The following is a 22,736-nucleotide window of genomic DNA, read 5'->3' as shown; positions in this document are numbered from 1 at the left end:
GGAAAAGGGGAGTAAACGTGGGGATTCAGAATAAGTGAGGCAAGCGCAATAAGGGAACAGGGGTGTGGGAGCATCAGAGAAGAGTAGTGAGGTTAAAGAAAAGAGTATAGGGAAAGTACATTTTGTACATCAAACTTACCTTATAAGTAATGTAAACTTAATTACATATTTTCATTACATTTAATATCTGTGAAAGAGAAATAAAAATAAGTTAGAATATTCATAATATATATTTTACAATACAAGAGACAAAGTAGGAGATTAAAAGTCATAAAAGGTTAGTAAGAGATAAAGTGGAAGTGAAGGACTCAGAAAGAAAAACAAAGGAATGGTGAAGGTCAGAGAGAGTTAAAAAGAAATAGAGAGATAGAGCAGATTACTAAAAGGATAATTACATGGATACATTCAGTGACAGTGAACAAGAGCAGGAGAGAGAAATGAACTGAAGGTGAGTAAGATACTAAAGGAATGTGCATTAGGAAAACTAAAGGAAGAAAGGGGAGTAAAGAAAGGGGAGTGAGTGACAGAGAAGCAGGAGTGAATAACGGTGGATTAATGACAAGGCGGCATGGAAGGTGAGTGAGGGTGAATGTAGGGTTATAAGACAGTGAGGAGACAATGGGAGTGAATGTAACAGAGGGAGTGAGGGAAGATAAGTGAGAATATGAGAGAACAGAGGGAGTGAGAGAAAGAGTGAGTAAAGGGCAGTAAGGTGCGTAAAGGAAGGAGAATGACTGAGGGAGCAAAGGAAGGGGAGAAAGGGAAGAAAACTGAAAAAAAGGAACTAGGAAAAGGTGAGTGCGTGAGGAGAGAAAGAGGAAGAGAGGAAGAGTAGTTAAAGATGATGAATGAGGATAACTGAAGGAACTGGAGTAAGGGAACAAGGGTGAGGGAGGGTGAGTGAAGGGTAGTGAGGTTGATGAAAAAGGGAAAATAAAGAGAGTATAAAAGCAAGTGAGCTTGAGACAAGGGAAGTGAAGGAGTGAGAACATAGAGGTAGTGAAGGAAAGAGTGGCAGAAAGGGACTGAGTGAGAGAGCAAAGAAAGGTAAGTAAGGGAGTGCGGGTGAGTTTTAGGGAGTAAGCATGACGGAAGAGGAGGGAGAGAGTGAGAGGATCGAGAGAGTGATGCTAAGAGAGAGGGAGTGAGGGAAGGGGAGTGAGGATGTGAGAGGACAGAGGAAGTGAGAGAAGGAGTGAGTAAAGTGGAGTAAGGTGAGTGAGAGAATTGGAAATATTGAGGGAACAAAGAAAGGAAACAAGGGGAAGGGGAGTGAAGTAGAGTGACTGACAGCTGGAAAGTGGTGGATGGGAGAGAGGGAAAGGGCTGTGAAGGAGTAGAGAATGAGGATAAGTGAGGAAAGTGGAATAAGGGAAGCGTGGTGAGGGAGAGTAAAAAAAGGCCAGTAAGGGTGAGTTAACAGGAGTGAAAGAGGGTGGAAATAGGTGAGTGAGCATAAGAGAAGGGGAGAATAATATATATTTAATAATAGAAAATACAAAATAATTTGTACAACATGTTATATGGTTTATTTTTGCTGTTCTCAGAATATATTGAATTTCACTTAAAACAGTGACTTCAATACTACTCATCATATAACAGCGGGCAAAAAAAAACACAATCAAAATGATTGTGTTTAAAAAACCCATACACTGTTTTAATAAATAATGTAAAATTTAGAAACTCACTTTTGATCCATCTACTTTTCCACGAGGCCAAATAGTATATGGAAAATCCTTTTCTTTGGAAATTAGTCCAGAGTATTCGTAATCTCTCATTTACCCGAGTTTCTGAAAGAAAAGCTCCAACATCTTTTATATTATGAAACAATAGTTTTATTTCCACCTCTAGCTTACTTTTTATAAATATTTTCTATAATACTCACAGCACACACTATGTGATATACATATACTATCTCTATGAGAACTACATGTTTTTTATTATCTTCATCACTCTCACTCAGAAAGTAATTTTGAACAGCAAACTAAGTTATATTGACTTCTGCAATCTTCTTAGGCCAATTACCTTCCCTAAAATTTCGTTTGTAAGAACACTGGGTAAGAATTTTGTAAGTCAGAAGGCAAACGTTGTTTGAAAGTCAATTGCGTATCATTTCAGTCTTTCCATCCTTTATGACATTTTAAATAAGCTGTGTAATGTCCTGATGTTGTTGAAGGACCATCATGGTAAATAATTGCTGCAGTTGTAAACGTTCTTCCTGAAATTGATAATTGAGAAGCCACAACATTTTTAATTAATGTTGTCAATTTAGTTCCATCAGGTCTACATCGTTGGAACATTAAAATTACATACTGTCCATATCTTTGTATAAATAATGTTGATAGCATTGCTGATTTACATTGAGTACAGACCATGCTTTGATTTGCTTGTCTAACTAGATTATTAATTGACACTGATTTGCAGTCTGGTACAGTCAAATATATAAATCTTTCAGTGTCTATTGTAGCACTACTTGAAAAGGAGCAATTGTCGCAGTCATGTTGCCATTTATAAGAAAGGCCAAAAAGATTTTCTACATCTACACCTTCATCTTGCAAAACAACAAGCATATACATTAGAAATTCCTGACAATCTTGCTGAATATTCTGTGAAAATTGATTTAGACCAGAACATATGTCTAAAACATTTCGAATTTCAGAAACACTTTGTATTTTTGTTCTATCACTGCTACATTTCTCTAACACAGAATTTAATAAACAACAAAATGTTAGATCACGATTTTCAGCAATCTGTTCTTGTACAGTTTGTAGAAAAAAACCAACATTAACCACTACATTAGCATAGCAGTTGACACCAGAACTATTTTCAAACTGAAATCCAACAACATCTTTAACTGAATCCATTTTGTTTCTACTTACAATTACTGGTTCATCTACCTTTTTTCTTTTTGCTACAACTTCACTACAATTTTTCTCATTTCTTCTTTTTCGGCCTCCCACACGCTTTTCAAATAGAGGATATTGAAGTAAATTTGGAGCATACTCTCTTCTTAACCTATTATATTCTTTTTTTGTTTTTTTTTGTTTTTGTTCCTCATCTCAACCATGGCTAGCCCGTCGGTAACGTGGACAGGGAAAAATGAGATATGAGAAGTAGACATGCTGTCTCAGTGCAGGACTGGTTGGGGTGCAATCGTAATGCGGATCCGTCAAGACCCTACAGCTATGTCATTGTCCCAGCTGATCTCTGCCCCTTGTGCACCATTTGACAGGTGATTGCCATTAACCAGATTCCACCATTGCTATTACCACTAATTCACCTTAAAGAAAGGACGGCAGTGATAGAGCGAAGAGAGTATGTCATGGCTTCGTAATCATTGGAACTGGGGAATAAAAAAACCCAGCTCAAGTTATTGGGACCAATCAAGTTTCGACCAAAAATCTCTTTTATCAGGTTTTCCAGCCCTGTAAGGATCCATTTTAGATATTTGTAGCATGGAGGAACACCAGTCATGCAACGTTGGAGGAGAAACCTCTTTCCACCGCCTGCAGATTTCACGTCGAGCGACCAGCATTGAGTAGAACAAGAGGTTGTTATTTGCGTTTCGCTTTTTGTCCACTACTCCAAAAATTATCAGGCGGAGATCTATACTCACAATAGAGCCTATTGAGGATGTTAATCTATTGCCTATTGATTACCAGTAAGATGTTAGATGTGGGTAATCATAAAACATATGCGCATCCGAGGCTGCCACTTGGCCACAACGGGGACAAGCCACTGGTACGCCAGTTGAAAATTTAGACAACCTCTGAGGTGAATAATAATCCCTGTGAAGGGTAAAAAGGTGGTTTCTGCGAAGCCAGGCAGGTTTGACAATATCCCAAAGGCGGAGATCTATACTCACAATAGAGCCTATTGAGGATCTTAATCTATTGCCTATTGATTGCCAGTAAGATGTTACATGTGGGCAATCATAAAACATATGCGCATCCGAGGCTGCCACTTGGCCACAACAGGGACAAGCCACTGGTACGCCAGTTGAAAATTTAGACAACCTCTGAGGTGAATAATAAGCCCTGTGAAGGGTAAAAAGGTGGTTTCTGCGAAGCCAGGCAGGTTTGACAATATCCCAAAGAACATTGCAGGAAGTTAGCCATAATTCATGCAAATTTAATGTTGGCAATAGGGAGCCCCACAACTGGTCTGGAAGATGGAATTCCCCGTCGATCTCCTCCAAGATTAGATTATACAAGTATAGGTGCTGGTGACTTGTCCTGTAGAGAAGATTCCAGTTGGCTACTTCCTGCTAAAGGTGGTTGTTGCCGACAAGGGGGCCCAGTTCTTTGTGCTTGCGCCCAGCTTGAGATTTGTAAGAATTTTAATCTAGAGAGATTGGGGCCTACCTTGCTCACTCGGTGTTCCCAAGAGAACATATCCCCTTCAAAAAAAAGATCTCCCCATGTTAAGATACCAGCGTCTTTTAATGGGCTTATCAATGTGTCTTTGGTCCAGCAAGGGGAGCAGGAAGATCCCATGTAGGAGATCTATTAGAATGGTAGCCTATTTTAGTAGTGACTCTGAGGTTATACCAAGTTCTTGCAAGGCCCTGCAGTACCTTCAGTTTGATCTTCTTAAAAAATTTGGGGTCTCCGAACTTAAATAGAAAACCCAACTGGCTTGGACCTTCACACTGTAATAATGTTGAAAACATTAGCCCGATGCCTTGATCTAATGGAGTTTTAAGTAGCATTCGGGCGTGTGTCAGCTGAAAGTCCCAAGCATAAATCTGGAGGTCAGGACCGGCCAAACCACCCTTCTCCCTATGTCGCCTCAATTTGCTCCAAGCAATTCTTGCACTCTTGTTCCTCCAGACAAATGAGGTGATGTCACTCTGCATCTTTGCTATCAGTGTTTTATCAAAGTAAAGTGGTAGGCTACTGAAAATAAAAGTCAACCTAGGTAGGATAGACATCTTGACTAACCTATTATATTCTTATGCACAATTTAGATCTGCATCAATCTTTGTCTCATCAAAATCAATCAAGTACAATCCTGATAAAGTTCTGCCTCGAGATAAAGCAACATATGCCATACCCTCCTTGAACACAGAACTTCCAATATTCACCAAAGCACTATCTACACTTAAACCTTGAGATTTATGAATAGTCACTGCATATGCCAAAGAAACAGGAAACTGTTTTCTGCGGACATATAAAACTTTCACAAGCAAAAATCGGGCAGAACAACGACTGATTTGTTGTACTTCTTCAATACTATCAAATTTAATTTTTATAAATTCAATTCCATCTCTATTTCGGTAATTCAAAAAATCCACAACATGACCCATTGCTCCATTTACTAAAGATCGTTCCATATGTAAATTACGTCGTAAAATTATACGACAATTTAAAGATGCATACAGAGTCTTTTCCATACCAGCAGTTTTAGATATTGTCTTCTCTAAAGAATCCAATTTTGATTTCAACTTTTCTGACAAAATAATAGTTGCTCCTTCATGTTCGATTTTATCAATAGCTTCCAGTTTCACAATCTCTTGATTTTCCAACTTTAACATTTTGTTGTTGAAGATTGAACATTCTTGCAGAGTTGGCATCAAGCATATGACAGATTTGTTTTCAGGAATTTTCTTAAAAATATTCTCTGGGAGAATATTTTCATTTGGAAACAAATTTGAAATTAATCGTCCATGTAAAGCTTCTTTGCCATGCTCAGTTAGTTTTCCAATTCTTACATCTTGTAGAATATTTTTATAATCTTCATCCTTTGCCTGTCGCATATTTTGAAGCAGTTCTGCATATTTGAAATTTAACCATATGTTAACATTTCCAATGCTTCCTAAGCACTTCCTGGTATCTTCATGCGTAAGCATTTTAAACACTGGCTGTCCTTTCACTGGAGTTAGTTGCAGTAGATCTCCAAAAACAATGATGTGTTTGCCTCCAAATAACACATCATAGTCTGTTTTAAGAATTTCTTGCATTCTTAAATGCACAAAAGCAAGCATTACATTTGATACCATGCTTACTTCATCAATGATAAGAAGTTTCATTTTCTTTAGGACTCTTGAAACTTCACAACAAGCTTCTCCAGATAGCTTGTGGTATTGTAATTTGTTATCATGCTCTACTGGCAGCATCAATAAGCGATGTAAAGTAATCCCTTTAATGTTGTGTGCTGCCAACTCAGTTGGAGCAGTAACAACACAAGAGAGCGATGACTCCGTTCTTTTCTGCAGATATGTTGCAATTGATTTAATCAGGAAACTTTTTCCAGTTCCTGCTTCTCCACTCACATACAGTCGGACAGGTATAAATGATGTACATGAGCACTCTTTTTTCTCATGAGATAAACCATGCTCAACGTGTTCTGTGACTTCGTCACATATTTGACTCTGCTCAACGTTTAGTTCTTTTTCCAAATCTTTTAAGTTAACTCCATCCTCCTGAGCTTGTTCCATGGCTCTTTCAACTTCATCCATGGCAGTGGCAGCTTCATTTTGTATAATTGGTCCTCCTAGTGGATCCTGACTCAATGAAGCAGAACTCTGACTGTCTTGAGAACTGTCTCTAGCAATCTCTGCTGCAATTGTAGCTTCTTGCTGTATTTCCTCGTTCAACATTTGCAGATAATTTGAAAAAACAGGACATTCTATGGTATCCTTGGTTGCATTGAACAAATCTTCATAAGTAAGAAAATCTCCAAGTAGTTCCTCTTCTGTACGCCAAGGCTTAAAGAGTTGCAAAAGAGCTAAGTAATAAAATTCCCTTTTGTCTGGAGATTCACAACTCAATTTTCGATGATTAATCAAATGGCCTTTTCTTTGTTTCACTAGACAGCCTTCACATCCAATTACAGCATATACACCTTTATTGATGTCTTCTGTGACGTTCTTTTTAAAAGTATAGGTTTACAGAACTTCATAGAGACAAACGTTCTCAAGATGAGTACTTGTATTTGGATAGTATGTATCCGACATGTTTGTCTTCAAAATATCTGTACTGTGGTTCTTTCTCCGCCAAATACTCTATTTCTTGTACAGATTTCAAAACTCGGTTTCGTGTTGCAGCAAGACCTAGACTCACCCAAATGATGGTTCTAGATTTGGCATATAGACTTGCTGATGATAACCGATCAGAACATTCATATGCTCCAATTTCTCGATGCGACGACATCTTCAGACTGTAACTGTATAATTTTTTGCTTAGACTCTTTTCATGTGAAATTTCCTCCCACATTTCCTTCAGTTCCGTCTTTTCTGATTTTGTGATGTAAGACGTCACATATCGAGCCACAGCAATAGAGTTGTCAGCCACATATTGAATATCCATGTTAGCATTCCACATGGACAAAATGACTGGGTTGTAGTCATTTATGTATTTGGACTCCTCATTTCTTCTTAGGTTGTATGTATTTTGGGGTGATTTTCTTGTCACAGTATGTCGCAGAGAAGACATAAAATTGTTCACTCTTCCTTTTGATGTTACTGGACGTGGAAATGCAAAACAACATTTCGTGTAGAACTTGTCCTTGGATTTGTATTTTCAACAACAGTATTTCCCACAACGATGGGTTTGAAAGCGTAAAACTTGATGTCTTAAATTGTTTTCTTCTGTACTTTTCGGAACAGCACATGTAGAATACTTCTCAATGAAACTCATCACTTTCTCATCTGAATCTGTTCCAAATTTTGGTGCATCTTTAATCCATAGCAGCATATGTATGTCAGGAGCACCTCTTGCTTGATACTCCTTTCTCCAAAAGAAATCTAACACCTCTCCAAGCGGAGGATTTTTTTTGTTTGTAATAAAAGACATCATAGCTTCAAACCTATGATTGAAATATCTGCATACATTAACTGGATCCAAAGAGCACAGTTCTCCGGGTGTCTTGTATTCAATATTTTCAATGTTTTTATTTGCCTCTCGTAGAAATTCAAGTAAGTCTTCCCAAGCATACTCAGCACAGCTAAGAGTGAGGAACCATGTAGGAGTTCCTAAGTTTCTTAGCATACATTTCAATTCCCCTTGACGACGGTACCAATACTCGTTATTACCACGCTGACATGCCATGAGATTAATTAGCTGAGATTCCAAAACACTGTCTTGCAGTTTCACTTTATCCATAAAATCCCTTGCCGAAACATTTTGTAGATGTGTTCCACTTTTCAGTATATGGTTTACTGCATAAGAAAGTCCAGACAAGTCACTCTCAAACAGTAGATAGAACAAATATGGAATGCATTGACGAAAACTTGGATCTTCTGCATATAATCTTGAAGTCCGGTATTCAGATGCAGGAATTTGAACAGGTCGGTCGTCATATCGTCCACCTTCACCTGTTGGAAATAACTGTGGAAAACAACGAGCTTCCAAACTTTCTTCCCATACACTAATAGGACTTCCTTTGGCTTTTTTCATTTGAAACAAGTCAATAGCATTCCCCATTACTTCTTTGGAATGCAATGGATGAACACTATAATGTTCATAAATTTCTTCACTTCTAGAGACATCAACTTTTTCAATTTGCCCAGCTGAGAAATCAGTGTCGTCTTGTACAGTTGTTTCCTCTTCTCCCACATACACATTTTTATAGTACTGATTATTTTTTACCAGATACAACGTTGCCTTTTTGACTTTCCTAACATCCACTAATACTTGCTAGATTTTCTTACTCTTTGTTGGAACACCATTAACTAGAATAACCAGAGGTTCCTCTTCTACTTTTTCGACAACAATTGTATCAATATTTTTCTTAAAATCTAGAGGCAAATACACAACTCCTCCCTTTAATTCTCTCTGTAAATCTGAAGGAGGCAATGTCCCTGTCTTTGGCTCCATGCGAACAATAGCCTGAAAAGGATGCACACATTGAATCAGAATAGACTCATATGTATTTAAATCCATCAATTCAGAAGGAATGTCTACCAACTCCAGATTATTATGGACAGCTCTAGCAGGCATTCTGTTTTCATTTAATTTATTATAACAATATTTACAAATATGTTGATCAGAACCCAAATCAAAAGAATTTTCTACCAACAAATAAGTTGCAAAATCCTTCCACTCATTATTATTTATCTTTTCGCTTTTTACATATAAATCAACTAATCTAGTCTGATGCTTATAATGAGTTCGTTGACAACACACACAAGTAAAATTAGGCCTTTCACTTGAATTGACCTTAAACTTTGTAATTTAATTTTCAATTTTTTCTGTACTTGAAATCTCTACATTCTCTTCTACATTACCTTCTATTACTGTATCAATTTCTGCACTGTCCTCTTTTTCACCAAAGTAACAAAACTCAATTTCATCACAAATGTTTTTCACATCTAATTCAGTTCCATGCAAAAGAGCACTGTTTAACTGTTTTAGTTTAAGTGCTGGACTTTTGGCATAATACAACCTTCTCACTAATTTCCTCACTTTATTATGATGTACTGCTAACATCCTAAAATGGTGAAAAACACTCTGACATACTTTTCTTGAAAGACAAGCCAGTGAATGCCCTTGCAAACCTGTTTTTTCTCTCCCTCTACAAGGATGTAACTCTTGCAAAATCTTCATCTTTTGTTTTAGACTTTTCTTAGTATATGTCCGTAAGAAACTGCTAAACAAATCAATTGAATCCTGTCGCACACTACAAATACTACTACAATTCCAAGTATATACTGGAGCCTTAGGACATCTCCCTAAAACTTCATCAGCTAACACCTCTTCTGTATTTCTAGGCACAATCTCTTCTTTTTCAACCGGACAACCGTCCTTCACTTCATATGCTCGACCACTGGTGTCAACTGCATGCACCAAATCATTATCCGGAAAGTAACTTTCTTCATTAAAAAATGGCTCACAACTTGAACTATGCTTCCATTCTCCAGGAAAAACATCACAAAAATTAGTCCGATTAATTACTCTCCTCCACTTACATTTTGATTTGAACACATTGATTACCTTATCGAGTGCACGAATTCTATTCATTACTAAACTAAACATATTATTTTTCACTTTAAATGCTTCATCCACAATCTTATCTATGTTTCTCTTGTAAAAAGCGGTCTTTTTTTGATACCTCTTTACATTTTTTAATAAATTAGATATAATTCTGTTATAAAACATTTGTCTACGAATTTCAATAAATTGATTTCTCCTTCTATTGCTATAGACAATATCATCTCCTTCTACAGGTCTAACATTTTTGGAGTGACGCACTTTCTTCTTTCTAATTATTGGTGTTTTATTCTTCTTTGTAATCACACGTTTTTTTTTCCACATTTCAATAAGTTCCTGAGAAAAGTTTTAGTTTGCTTACCAGGAGCATTATTTTTTTTCACTGAAGATTTTGTTTTGGTTGAGTCTTGTATTTTTTTTCCTTAGACCTTAATTTTTTTTTATATTGTTTTTCACGTCTTTGTTTGGATGGCATATTGTTTTTTCTTTGTATAGATGATAACAATCTGTGGTAAAGAAAAAATAACATATTATAGACCACTACAAACATATTACATAGCAATTACAATAAGTAAACAATATAAACACTAGTATACAACAAAAGGCTGATTTACATTACATGTGCTTTGCTTTGTGTCAAAAACGATTTACTAATTAATGTTATGTCTTGCTTATATATAGGTGGCCTGTTTTTGGCCTGTAAAGACAGTGAAATAATATGAGCAGAGACACACATACTGCTTGCAGAGACAGACATGGTAGATTATATGTAACATCCAGATCATGTGCCTAAGATCACACTGTGAGTCAAGCTTGATTTTAAATGGATCTGGGTGAATAGTATGCTCAATTGATGTCTTTAAAAATATGGAAGTACAAGTTTTTAGACATGGTAGATTACATGTAACATCCTGGTCATGTGCCTAAGATCACACTGTGAGTGAAGCTTGATTCACCCATCAGTGTGATCTTAGGCACATGACCAGGATGTTACATGTAATCTACCATGTCTGTCTCTGCAAGCAGTATGTGTGTTTCTGCTCATATTATTTCACTGTCTCTACTGGCCAAAAACAGGCCACCTATATATAAGCAAGACATAACATTAATTCCTCATTACATGTAACATCCTGGTCATGTGCCTAAGATCACACTGTGAGTGAAGCTTGATTCACCCATCAGTGTGATCTTAGGCACATGACCAGGATGTAACATGTAATCTACCATGTCTTTAAAAAACATGTACTTCCATATTTTTAAAGACATCAACTAATCACATTATTCACCCAGATCCATTTAAAATCAAGCTTGACTCTCAGTGTGATCTTAGGCACATGACCAGGATGTTACATATAATCTACCATGTGTGTCTCTGCAAGCAGTATGTGTGTTTCTGCTCATATTATTTCACTGTCTCTACAGGCCAAAAATAGGTCACCTATATATAAGCAAGACATAACATCAATTTCTCATTATATGTAACATCCTGGTCATGTGCCTAAGATCACACTGTGAGTGAAGCTTGATTCACCCATCAGTTTGATCTTAGGCACATGATCAGGATGTAACATGTAATCTACCATGTCTTTAAAAAACATGTACTTCCATATTTTTAAAGACATCAACTAATCACATTATTCACCCAGATCCATTTAAAATCAAGCTTGACTCACAGTGTGATCTTAGGCATATGACCAGGATGTTACATATAATCTACCATGTCTGTCTCTGCAAGCAGTATGTGTGTTTCTGCTCATATTATTTCACTGTCTCTACAGGCCAAACACAGGCCACCTATATATAAGCAAGACATAACATTAATTTCTCATTACATGTAACATCCTGGTCATGTGTCTAAGATCACACTGTGAGTGAAGCTTGATTCACCCATCAGTGTGATCTTAGGCAAATGACCAAGATGTTACATGTAATCTACCATGTCTTTAAAAAACATGTACTTCCATATTTTTAAAGACATCAACTAAGCATATTATTCTCCCACATCCATTTAAAATCAAGCTTGCCTCACAGTGTGATCTTAGGCACATGACCAGTTTGTTACATGTAATCTACCATGGCTGTCCCTGCAAGCAGTATGTGTGTTTTTGCTCATATTATTTCACTGTCTCTACAGGCCAAAAACAGGCCACCTATATATAAGCAAGACATAACATTAATTTCTCGTTACATGTAACATCCTGGTCATGTGCCTAAGATCACCCTGTGAGCGAAGCTTGATTCACCCATCAGTGTGATCTTAGGCACATGACCAGGATGTTACATGTAATCTACCATGTCTTTAAAAAACATGTACTTCCATATTTTTAAAGACATCAACTAAGCATGTTATTCAGCCAGATCCATTTAAAATCAAGCTTGACTCACAGTGTGATATTAGGCACATGACCAGGATGTTACATATAATCTACCATGTGTGTCTCTGCAAGCAGTATGTGTGTTTCTGCTCATAATATTTCACTGTCTCTACCGGCCAAAAAACGGCCACCTATATATAAGCAAGACATAACATTAATTTCTCATTACATGTAACATCCTGGTCATGTGCCTAAGATCACACTGTGCGTGAAGCTTGATTCACCCATCAGTGTGATCTTAGGCACATGATCAGGATGTTACATGTAATCTACCATGTCTTTAAAAAACATGTACTTACATATTTTTAAAGACATCAACTAAGCATGTTATTCTCCCAGATCCATTTAAAATCAAGCTTGACTCACAGTGTGATCTTAGGCACATGACCAGGATGTTACATGTAATCTACCATGTCTGTCTCTGCAAACAGAGTGTGTTTCTGCTCATATTATTTCACTGTCTCTACAGGCCAAAAACAGGCCACCTATATAAGCAAGACATAACATTAATTTCTCATTACATGTAACATCCTGGTCATGTGCCTAACATCACACTGTGCGTGAAGCTTGATTCACTCATCAGTGTGATCTTAGGCACATGACCAGGATGTTACATGTAATCTACCATGTCTTTAAAAAACATGTACTTCCATATTTTTAAAGACATCAACTAAGCATGTTATTCACCCAGATCCATTTAAAATCAAGCTTGACTCACAGTGTGATCCTAGGCACATGACCAGGATGTTACATATACTCTACCATGTCTGTCTCTGCAAGCAGTATGTGTGTCTCTGCTAATATTATTTCACTGTCTCTACTGGCCAAAAACAGGCCACCTATATATAAGCAAGACATAACATTAATTTCTCATTACATGTAACATCCTGGTCATGTGCCTAAGATCACACTGTGAGTGAAGCTTGATTCATCCATCAGTGTAATCTTAGGCAAATGACCAGGATGTTACATGCAATCTACCATGTCTTTAAAAAACATGTACTTTCATATTTTTAAAGACATCAACTGAGCATATTATTCACCCAGATCCATTAAAAATCAAGCTTGACTCACAGTGTGATCTTAGGCACATGATCTGGATATTACATGTAATCTACCATGTCTCTAAAAAACATGTACTTCCATATTTTTAAAGACATCAACTAATCACATTATTCACCCAGATCCATTTAAAATCAAGCTTGACTCACAGTGTGATCTTAGGCACATGACCAGGATGTTACATGTAATCTACCATGTCTGTCTCTGCAAGCAGTATGTGTGTTTCTGCTCATATTATTTCACTGTCTCTACAGGCCAAAAACAGGCCACCTATATATAAGCAAGACATAACATTAATTTCTCATTACATGTAACATCCTGGTCATGTGCCTAAGATCACACTGTGAGTGAAGCTTGATTCATCCATCAGTGTAATCTTAGGCAGATGACCAGGATGTTACATGTAATCTACCATGTCTTTAACAATTATATACTTCCATATGTTTAAAGACATCACCTAAGCATATTATTCCAATTTAATCATTCCATCTTAGGTAGTTTATCAATATGCTTCTTAATCTTCCCTGTACTGTATACAGCACTGTATCTTCATTAAATGAATCATATATCAGATTACACACAGGCACAGAGTAAAGTGAGACACAAGCAAAGAATACTCTTTAAGCTAATTGAGGCAAACTGTTACAAGGCACAGGTGACATTATTGAAAAATGTGAAAATGTTTTCTCTTATTTCAAACAGAAAGTCAGTGTGATTCTTCACCAAAATTTAAAAAGCAGACTTTTTTCCAGAATTTTTTTTGCATACTAAATCTTTTTTGACAGAAAGCACAGCTCATTTAAATGACCACTACAGAAACAAAGCAGAAACCTAACTCATTTTCAAAATACATTTCCAATATGCACCATTCTATTTTTAAACAACATTACAAAAAAATTACACAAAATGCAAGAATAAAGAAGCACAATATGCTTCTTAATCTTCCCCATAGTGCATACAGCACTCTATCTTTATTAAAATAATCATTACTCACCTTTAAAAATGCTTTGAAAGATGTAGAACAGTGTCAGCCACACACAACAGATTTTCTTAAGCAGAATCTCTGAATAATGCTTCTTTCACTGGAGCCTCAGAATAATGGCACAGATTCTTTCTCATTTCAGACCCATATTCTTGTACATAACCAATAAAAATTCTTCACACTCAAATTCAAAACCAAAGTGCACATTTTAATTGTTTGTACATTTGAACACTTTGAAACTCACATAACATTCACCCATCCCCCCAGTGCTCATTCACCCTGTTACCATGGTAACTTCCTCCTAACCCAGCACACAGTTCAGAAGTTCATCATAGAATGTTGCAAAAGAATCCAGCAAGGGTATTTGACCTCTCAATGTACTAGCTAATCAAGTGCAATGTTTCTTTAAATGACTTTTTCTCAACCATTGAAATGACTACTTTAAAAAAAAAAAGCATGCACCCTAATTTTCAGTGGTTAATTTTAAGAAAGCACCAATCATTTCTGTTTTTTCAAGTGCACTGAATCTCAACCACTTTTTTTCATAATGAAACTGCCATTTCATTTCCACAACTCATCGGAATACAAGCACATCTACCTTCAAGATGGCAAAAGTCTGGTTTGTGGGTCATAGCTATGTCTTCTGGAGTGAAAAATTTGCAAGCAACAGAGGTATTTACAACCTTGGTTTACCAAATGTGGACATTGTGTGGATTGGGCCGAGAGGATTAAGAAGTCACCAATTGATACCATTGATAAAATCCTTTATGCATCTGCCACACCCTGACCTTATAATTGTGCACTATGGTGGAAATGACCTAGGCACTTTGACTGGGGTAGGTCTGGAAATGCTTTTAAAGGACATCTTTGGGCAATTGATGTCACTTTTTCCAAAAACTGCCTTGGTATTTTCTAATATTGCCAAAGGCAAAAATGGAACTGGTCCAACCAATTTTGTCCACAGATTGAGAAAGCAAGGAAACATGTAAATAAAACTGTTTCTGCTTTCCTCAGAGACTATGGTACGGGTTCCATTTACCACAACAACTTGAGTGGGGAATAGAGTCTTTCTCTTGAATTTGAGACTCTGCATTGGTACCTACTTGTAGGTACAAAAAACACCCACATAACACAACAGCTCTTTTCAGATCTACCCTACCTCTAAGCACTCTAAATTATTTTTTACTCTATTTTCTTGCACTGTTTTTCCCCGTGGTGCGCTCAGGGTGCGCGTACCGGAGAGCGTACCTGGGAACGCACCCAGCGCTTACCCCGCGAAAATAAAAAAAAATAGTTTTTTTGCCCTGCAGAGTCCTTCTAGGCCCCCCTCAAAAAACCTAGGGGGTCAGGGGGTGTCTACCCTGCCCTCTTTTAATCATTTCCACCTTTTTTTTAACCTCTTGGGTCTCGATTCTACCGAGACACAAGATGGCGGACTCCCTGGACTGTTTAGAATGTTGACAGACATCCGACAGCCAATCAGCTTTCTGCTCGCACACTCCTGTAGCGCGCCGGGTGCGCTCCCCGGTACGCGTACCGGTGAGCGCTCGGAGTGCGCCTATAGATATATATGTGTTTTTGAAGTTAATTTTCCAAAAAAACACTGGAGCAATTTTCACTAAATATAGCAAAGGCACATCTGCGTACCAGTCCCTACAATTTTGCAAAGTTTCGCGTAATTCCGTTCAGCGGTTCGGGCTGTAGACGTGTCAGAACGTCCTATGGAAATTAACATGGGGAAAACACGTTTTGGGACCCCCCTTTTTTCACAGCCCCCACTTCACGAATCCCCCCGAAACTCTCAGGGAAGGAGCGGAGCGGAGCTGGCCAAAATTTTGGAAAACTACACGCAAATTCCTCAACCGGCACCGGAGTTATTCCCAATAGAATATTGCGGATTTCCTATGGTAGCTAGGTCCTAACTATAACTACCTACTGGCGACCGCCAGTAGGTAATATATATATATATACATTGCTCGACCACTGTCCGGCTACCTCACTTTCTCCAAGGTAAGAAACGGACAACCACAGGAAGATGGCACATGAGCAGGCAAATTGATTCTTTCAGGTTTATTTATTTAATTATTTCTCTTTATAGCTGCCAAGTTTACATGCATTTAGACAGGACCAGTCGTACGCATTTCGGCAACACGCCTTTGACTAGGTCATAGAGTTCTGTGTGCAGAGTGTCATAGTCAAAGGGCTATTACAGTGCTCCTACCACCCATTTTAAAACACAATTTGAAGGAACGGTTCCACAGCTTACAAATGTTTTGAAACATCATGAGTATACACTGTGTATATCCCTGTTCATTTCCAAAGAAGGTTGGAAGTAGCACAATTCAGTATATGTATGTATGTGTATTTAATTGTATATATACACACACACAACATACAGTTAGTAGGCCCAATTCACAGAGCTAAACTTAGATGTTAGGTCTAAACTTAGACCAAACATCTAAGTTTATGACTTTGGGAATTCATAACGATTTATTTATGAGTACTATATTTATGTCTGTACTCGGGGTGAAGATCTACCCCGAGTGCGAACATAAAGATAGTACTCTTAAATGCCCTTTGTGAATCCAAACCTCTATGTTTACTTTTGTGATTTGGGCTCAACAATTGTAGCCCCCTCTTTTTTAATTTTTTTACATTTAAATGTTTTCGTTATTGGGGTAGACCCCTCAACTTTCCCTTTTAAAATTCTTTTTATTTCCCCCTTTTCAACCTTTTTACTCTACATCCTTACCCACCCATAAACCCTATAATAACCATTGGCACCAACTACCCATCCCACCCCTAAGCTGTAAAAACATCCTTACCACCCTATAACCCAACTCACCCTCATGCGCTAACAACACCCTTGCCACCCTATACCCCTCACCATACCAAATGCCTAAAAATAATCTTGCAACAATATACCTCTAGCCAACCCTAAACCCTTAAAATACCCTTACCACTCTATACCCCTACCCACCCCTAAATCCTAAAAATCCCCTACCACTCTATACTTCTACCCACCTCTAAACACAAAAAATGTTCTTACCATCCTCTACCCCTAGCCACCCCTAAACAATAAAAACACCCTTACCACCCAACACCCCTACCCACTCCTAAGCCCTAAAAATACCCTTATCACCCAACACCCCCACCCCCAAGCCCTAACACCCTTAACACCCTATGCTCCTACCCACCCCAAACCCTAAAAACATCCTTAGCACCCTAAACTACTACCCAACCCTAAATCCTGAAAACACCCTTATCGCCCAACATCCCTACCGCCCCTAAGCCCTAGTAACATGCTTAAAATCCCATTTCCATACCCAACCCTAAATCCTAACCACAAGCATTCCACCCTATATTCCTACACCATACCATAAAAATACCATTACCTCCCTATACTCCTACCCAAAACTAAACCCTTAAAACACCCTTACTACCCTATAACCTTACCCATCCATATACCCTAATGTATACATAAATAATATACATATATATGCACATACAACATACACACATACTTACCTTAAATACAATTACCTTACGTTGTGATGGCATGCATGGTAAAGGCATATGCGGTAAATCAATTGCGTTGTGACGGCATGTGTGGTAAATGATTTGAGTTGTAAAGGCAATGCGTGGTAAATGATGTGCCGTAAAGGCATTGCGTAGTAATGCCTTCGTTGTAAATGCTGTTTCCATTCATCAGCAGGTGCAGTCCCTCTGTCTTCCACAGGTCCAGTAGTAATCTGAAGAGTGCACCCAGGGGTGCCACAAATATGCCCGACACTAGCCTGTGGGTGGGGTGGATCCTGGCCATTTCTAAGCAATAAGAAAAAGGTTCTCCTGGGTAACTTTACCCACTTTTGCAGCAGTTCTTGTGTACCCAACGTACTCTTGCTACCTAAATTCAACATGGCAGAACCTTTCTTCCCCTCTGTAGAGCCACCCTAGATCTGCAGCAGGGAACGCCTCCACTGTGGCCCTGGGGGTAGATCCTCTCTCACTGGGATAGTTGTCTGGGTGGCTAAAAGAACAAAAGAGGGGTAGGCCCCAAAGTTACCTAAATCTGCCAGTGACAGTATCCCCTTTTATGAAGATAATTATATTAGTTGAAATTGGCTGCCCTGATAGTCATCCTGTAAGAGTACAGAAACGTCCCACCAACAACTAAGGCGTTTGTCTCAGCCCTAGGAGCATGTTCCCATGTAATCAAGGAATTTTTGAGCTCCTTGGTGACAGTTGGAAGCCCGGCTTCTTGAGGTTTTAGGGAAACAAAAGGTGACCTTTGAAGGAATTAAGTTGTTGGTGCCCAGGGGGTTAACCCTGGTCAAGCAACACCTGCCATCCCTGTCAGGGTGAATCACAAAAGTCATTAAATTAACCCAAGCTTAACTGGCAACTTGGCATGAAAGCAGTTAAGCTTAACCCCTTTGCTGCTAGGCCTTTCCCCCCCCTGTGCTAAGCATTTTGTTGGCTATTTGGGGTAGGTTGCGCATAGGCCGCTGTAACTTTTTGACCACATAAGGTATCCACGCCAAATTTGGGTCCTTTTTTCCAACATCATGGGGATTCCCCTGGAGGGAAATCCAGAAATTACCCAAAATAAAGCAACATGTTTTTTTGGGGGGGAAATGGGAAAAAAGGGCACCAGATGAAATTGTCTGGTGTTTTCCTGAAAATGGTATAAAAAAGGGGTTGTCATGCTGAAATCACCGTCTGTCCAGCTTTCAGGGACAAGCAGACTTTTGTCAGAAAACCAACATTTTTTACACAGTGTTGGCAATTTTCTGGGACATAGTCTATTTTTGCTTTTTTTGTGTTTTCAACCACCTTCCAGTTAATGGTAGAAATGGGTATAAAAACAATAATGGATCCTGGAGAGCTATACATTTTAGAAAAGTAGACAACATTCTGAATTCAGCAAGGGGTCATTTGTGTAGATCATTCAAGGTTTCTTTATAGAAACTAACAGTTAATTATAGGAAAAATTTAAAATTTGTTGAATAAATATCCATTTGTGTCAACGTTTTCACCTGTAACTTCCCTAATTATGACAGTTGTCTGAAAGCAATATATCGTTACACTTGCTGGACCTTTCTGGTTGTGGGGATATACAGGACTTGTAGGTTCACCAAGAACCCAACGAACCCAGAGCCAATAACTGAGCAGCGTCTTGCAATGTTTTTTTATTATCTACCGGGTATATAGCAATTATTTTGAGAAAATGTATACATGGAAAAATTGGCATGATAGACACCTATGTATTTCTGAAATTGGAACAAAATATAGTGTTTAGAAACAGTAGATATTTGCACATTCCCGAAATTGTGAGTACCATACTAGCATGAGAATTATAGGTCATTTTTCAAAATGACTTATTTTTTTACACATTGTCTTTCATAAGGAAGTCAGAAAAGCATCGAAAGTCAATAGATAATAACAGTTGCTCTACATTTCTGTGTTATACTAAGTCTCCCGAGAAAATGGTACCTCACCTGTGTGGGTAGGCTTAGTGGCCACGACAGGAAACAGCCCAAAACAAAACATGGACACACCACATTTCCACAGTAATAAATTACCCTTTTTTTGCCAGATTGTAGTTTTTAAACCCTAGCTCTGCCGGAACCTAGGAAAACCTAGCACTCCTATACATTTCTGGAAACTAGAGACCCAGGGGAATGCAGGATGGGGTGACTTGACTGGCTTTCGCCAGGTTCTGTTCCCCAGATCTCTTGCAAACCTGAAAAATTGTCCCCAAAAACATTTACCTCACATTTCTATGGTGAAAAGTTCTGGAATCTGTGTGGATCCATAAAATTCCATCAACCCCGCATTCCCCAAAGTCTTCAGAGAAAAATGGTACCTCGCTTGTGTGGGTAGGCTTAGTGCCCGCGACAAGAAACGGCCCAAAACACATCACATTTTCAGAGCGAAAAAGGACACATTTGTTGCAAAGTGCTTAGCTGTAGTTTTTTAACCCTAGCTCTGCCGGCACCTACGCAAACTTAGCAAACCAATACATTTTTCAAAACTAGACACCCAGGGGAATGCAGTATAGGGTGACATGACTGGCTATCACCAGGTTATGTTACTCAGAATCTCTTGCAAACCTGAAGAACTGTCCAAAACAAAACACATTCCCCTCACATTTCTGTGGTGGAAAGTTCTGGAATCTGCATGGATCCACAAAATTCCACCTACCCAGCGTTCCCCAAAGACTTCCAAGGAAAATGGTACCTCCATTATGTGGGTAGGCCTAGTGCCCGTGACAGGAAATGGCCCAAAATGCAAGGTGGGCACCACATTTTCACAGTGAAAAATTACCCTTTTTTTTAGGTCTCGCCTACGTACTGTGCATGTGCTACATAGGAGGACCGTTAGACGTTGCTCTGCTCTTTTTGGAAGCATACACGTGCTTGTGGCGGCATTCACCTTGCGGGAGCGAGCAGGGGCGCGTATGCTAATTGGCCGCTGCTCACTCCGGCAAGGCGGATGCCGCCACAAGCAGGAGTGTGCTTGAAAACAGCTGCTGCTTGTTTAACGACTTTACAGGCAGAGGAAGCTTGGTGCGGCACGAAGCGTGCACTCGGTTCTGGAGGCAGACACACAATCTGTCCCAGTTCCTTGCACAGGAAGCTGCAAGGCGCTATCCGGCAATGGAAGCCGCTTTACAAACAATGCATTGATCATGGGGCTGTAATCTGTCAGGGTTTGAGAGCTTTCCGGCTGTGTGCGTTGAAATGAGGACCCTGCAACAATAAAATGCAGGTCCAACTTGAACTTTTCATTGAAGTGCTTAAGAGGTGACATATTGTGCAGCCACAATAGCAATGTGGTTATTCCATAAAAATAAACTATTTACATTTCTAACACAAACTGTGCACATCATGGCTAAACCACCCATAGGCTAGGTACTGCAACCCCTGGATTCTTAAGTTTCAATTGGTAACCCTTGTCGTCCATGCTTCAATAGCCTCATTCTTGAAACTGGTTTACGTTTCATCAAAGACAGCACATGCGCTGTCTGTTGCTAGACATACTGGCATCTTACAGCTGGCTTAGAGCTTGTCTGTTGCTTTCTATTGGCTGGCTTAAATGTCACTCATTGGCTTCCTTCATATTTGTTGTCACTGCTGGCTTTCCTTCCTTTTCTTGTCCTTTGGTTGTCCCTTCCCTGGAGCATGGATGCACTACTAAGTACTTTCCCTGCAGCTTTTCAGTCACCTACTTTTTTCAATCATTCTACGAGAGTGCATGTGTTTTCCAGCTATCTCCTTCCTGTATGCCCCCCTCACCCCAAACTCTCCCCCCTATGCTGGGCTCTCTGTTCTTGCCTCTGGTCTGTGTACTTGACCCTCAATCCCCTTGTGTTGCCATCTCCCTTTGTCCTTTTACCATGCCAGCTCAACATTTCGGTCAATGGCACCCCCGAAGTTGCCTCTTCCACTAACACCCCATGTTGCTTCTGCTCCTCACTTGTGCCACCATGTTGCTTCTGCCCCACATCCCAGTTTTGCCTTCCCCTTTAAAAGTCTTCCCCCACACTCCTGCCCCCACTGCTGCTTCTACCCACTCATCCGCATATTGCATCCGCTACCCACCTGCTTTAAAAACTTCACCCACACATGTTCCTTTGGCCCCCACTGTGCCCTTTTGCTGCTTCCAGACTACTTTTGTTCCCCTACTTGCTTAAAACAAGCATTGGCATAGCCAATAGGTATGGCCTTTGGGACCTTATAAGTGTTTAGCCATGCAACAGTTGATGGTGTTGCACCAAGAATATTGTGCTGGATAACTATACACTTATAAGGTCCCAAAGGCGAGACCTATTGGCTATGCCAATGCTTGTTTGCAAAGTGCCTAGCTGAAGTTTTTGAACCCTAGCTCTGCCGGCACCTAAGGAAACCCGGCAAACCTATATATTTTTTGAAACCTAGACACCCGGGGGATGCTTGGGTAGTATGGCTTGCATGGATTCCCCAACATTTTCTTACCCAGAATTCCCTGCAAACCTCAAATTTAGCTGAAAAAAATCACTTTTTCCACACATTTTTGTGTGGAAAAGTTGTGGTATCACCGGGCTGACACAGGTTTCCTACCACCCAGTGTTCCCCCGGGTCTCCCAATAAAAATGGTGCATTACTCTTGTGGGAGGCCCACGTACCCGCAACAGGAAAGGGCCAAAAATGTATTACAAAATGACCTGGTTTTGCAAGGGGGGGTCACCTGGGTTTCTTGGCCCTGTGCTCGGCGGCCATCTAGGGAAACCTAAAAACCCCCACATATTTCTAAAAATTTGTCACCCGGGGATTCCAGGGAGGTATGGCTTGCGTGGACCCCCAAATGTTTTCTTACCCAGAATCCCCTGCAAACCTCAAA

The sequence above is a fragment of the Lissotriton helveticus genome, chromosome 4_1 (assembly GCF_964261635.1).
Source record: "Lissotriton helveticus chromosome 4_1, aLisHel1.1, whole genome shotgun sequence".
In the NCBI taxonomy this organism is placed as follows: domain Eukaryota; kingdom Metazoa; phylum Chordata; class Amphibia; order Caudata; family Salamandridae; genus Lissotriton; species Lissotriton helveticus.
This window is presented reverse-complemented; position numbering follows the sequence as displayed.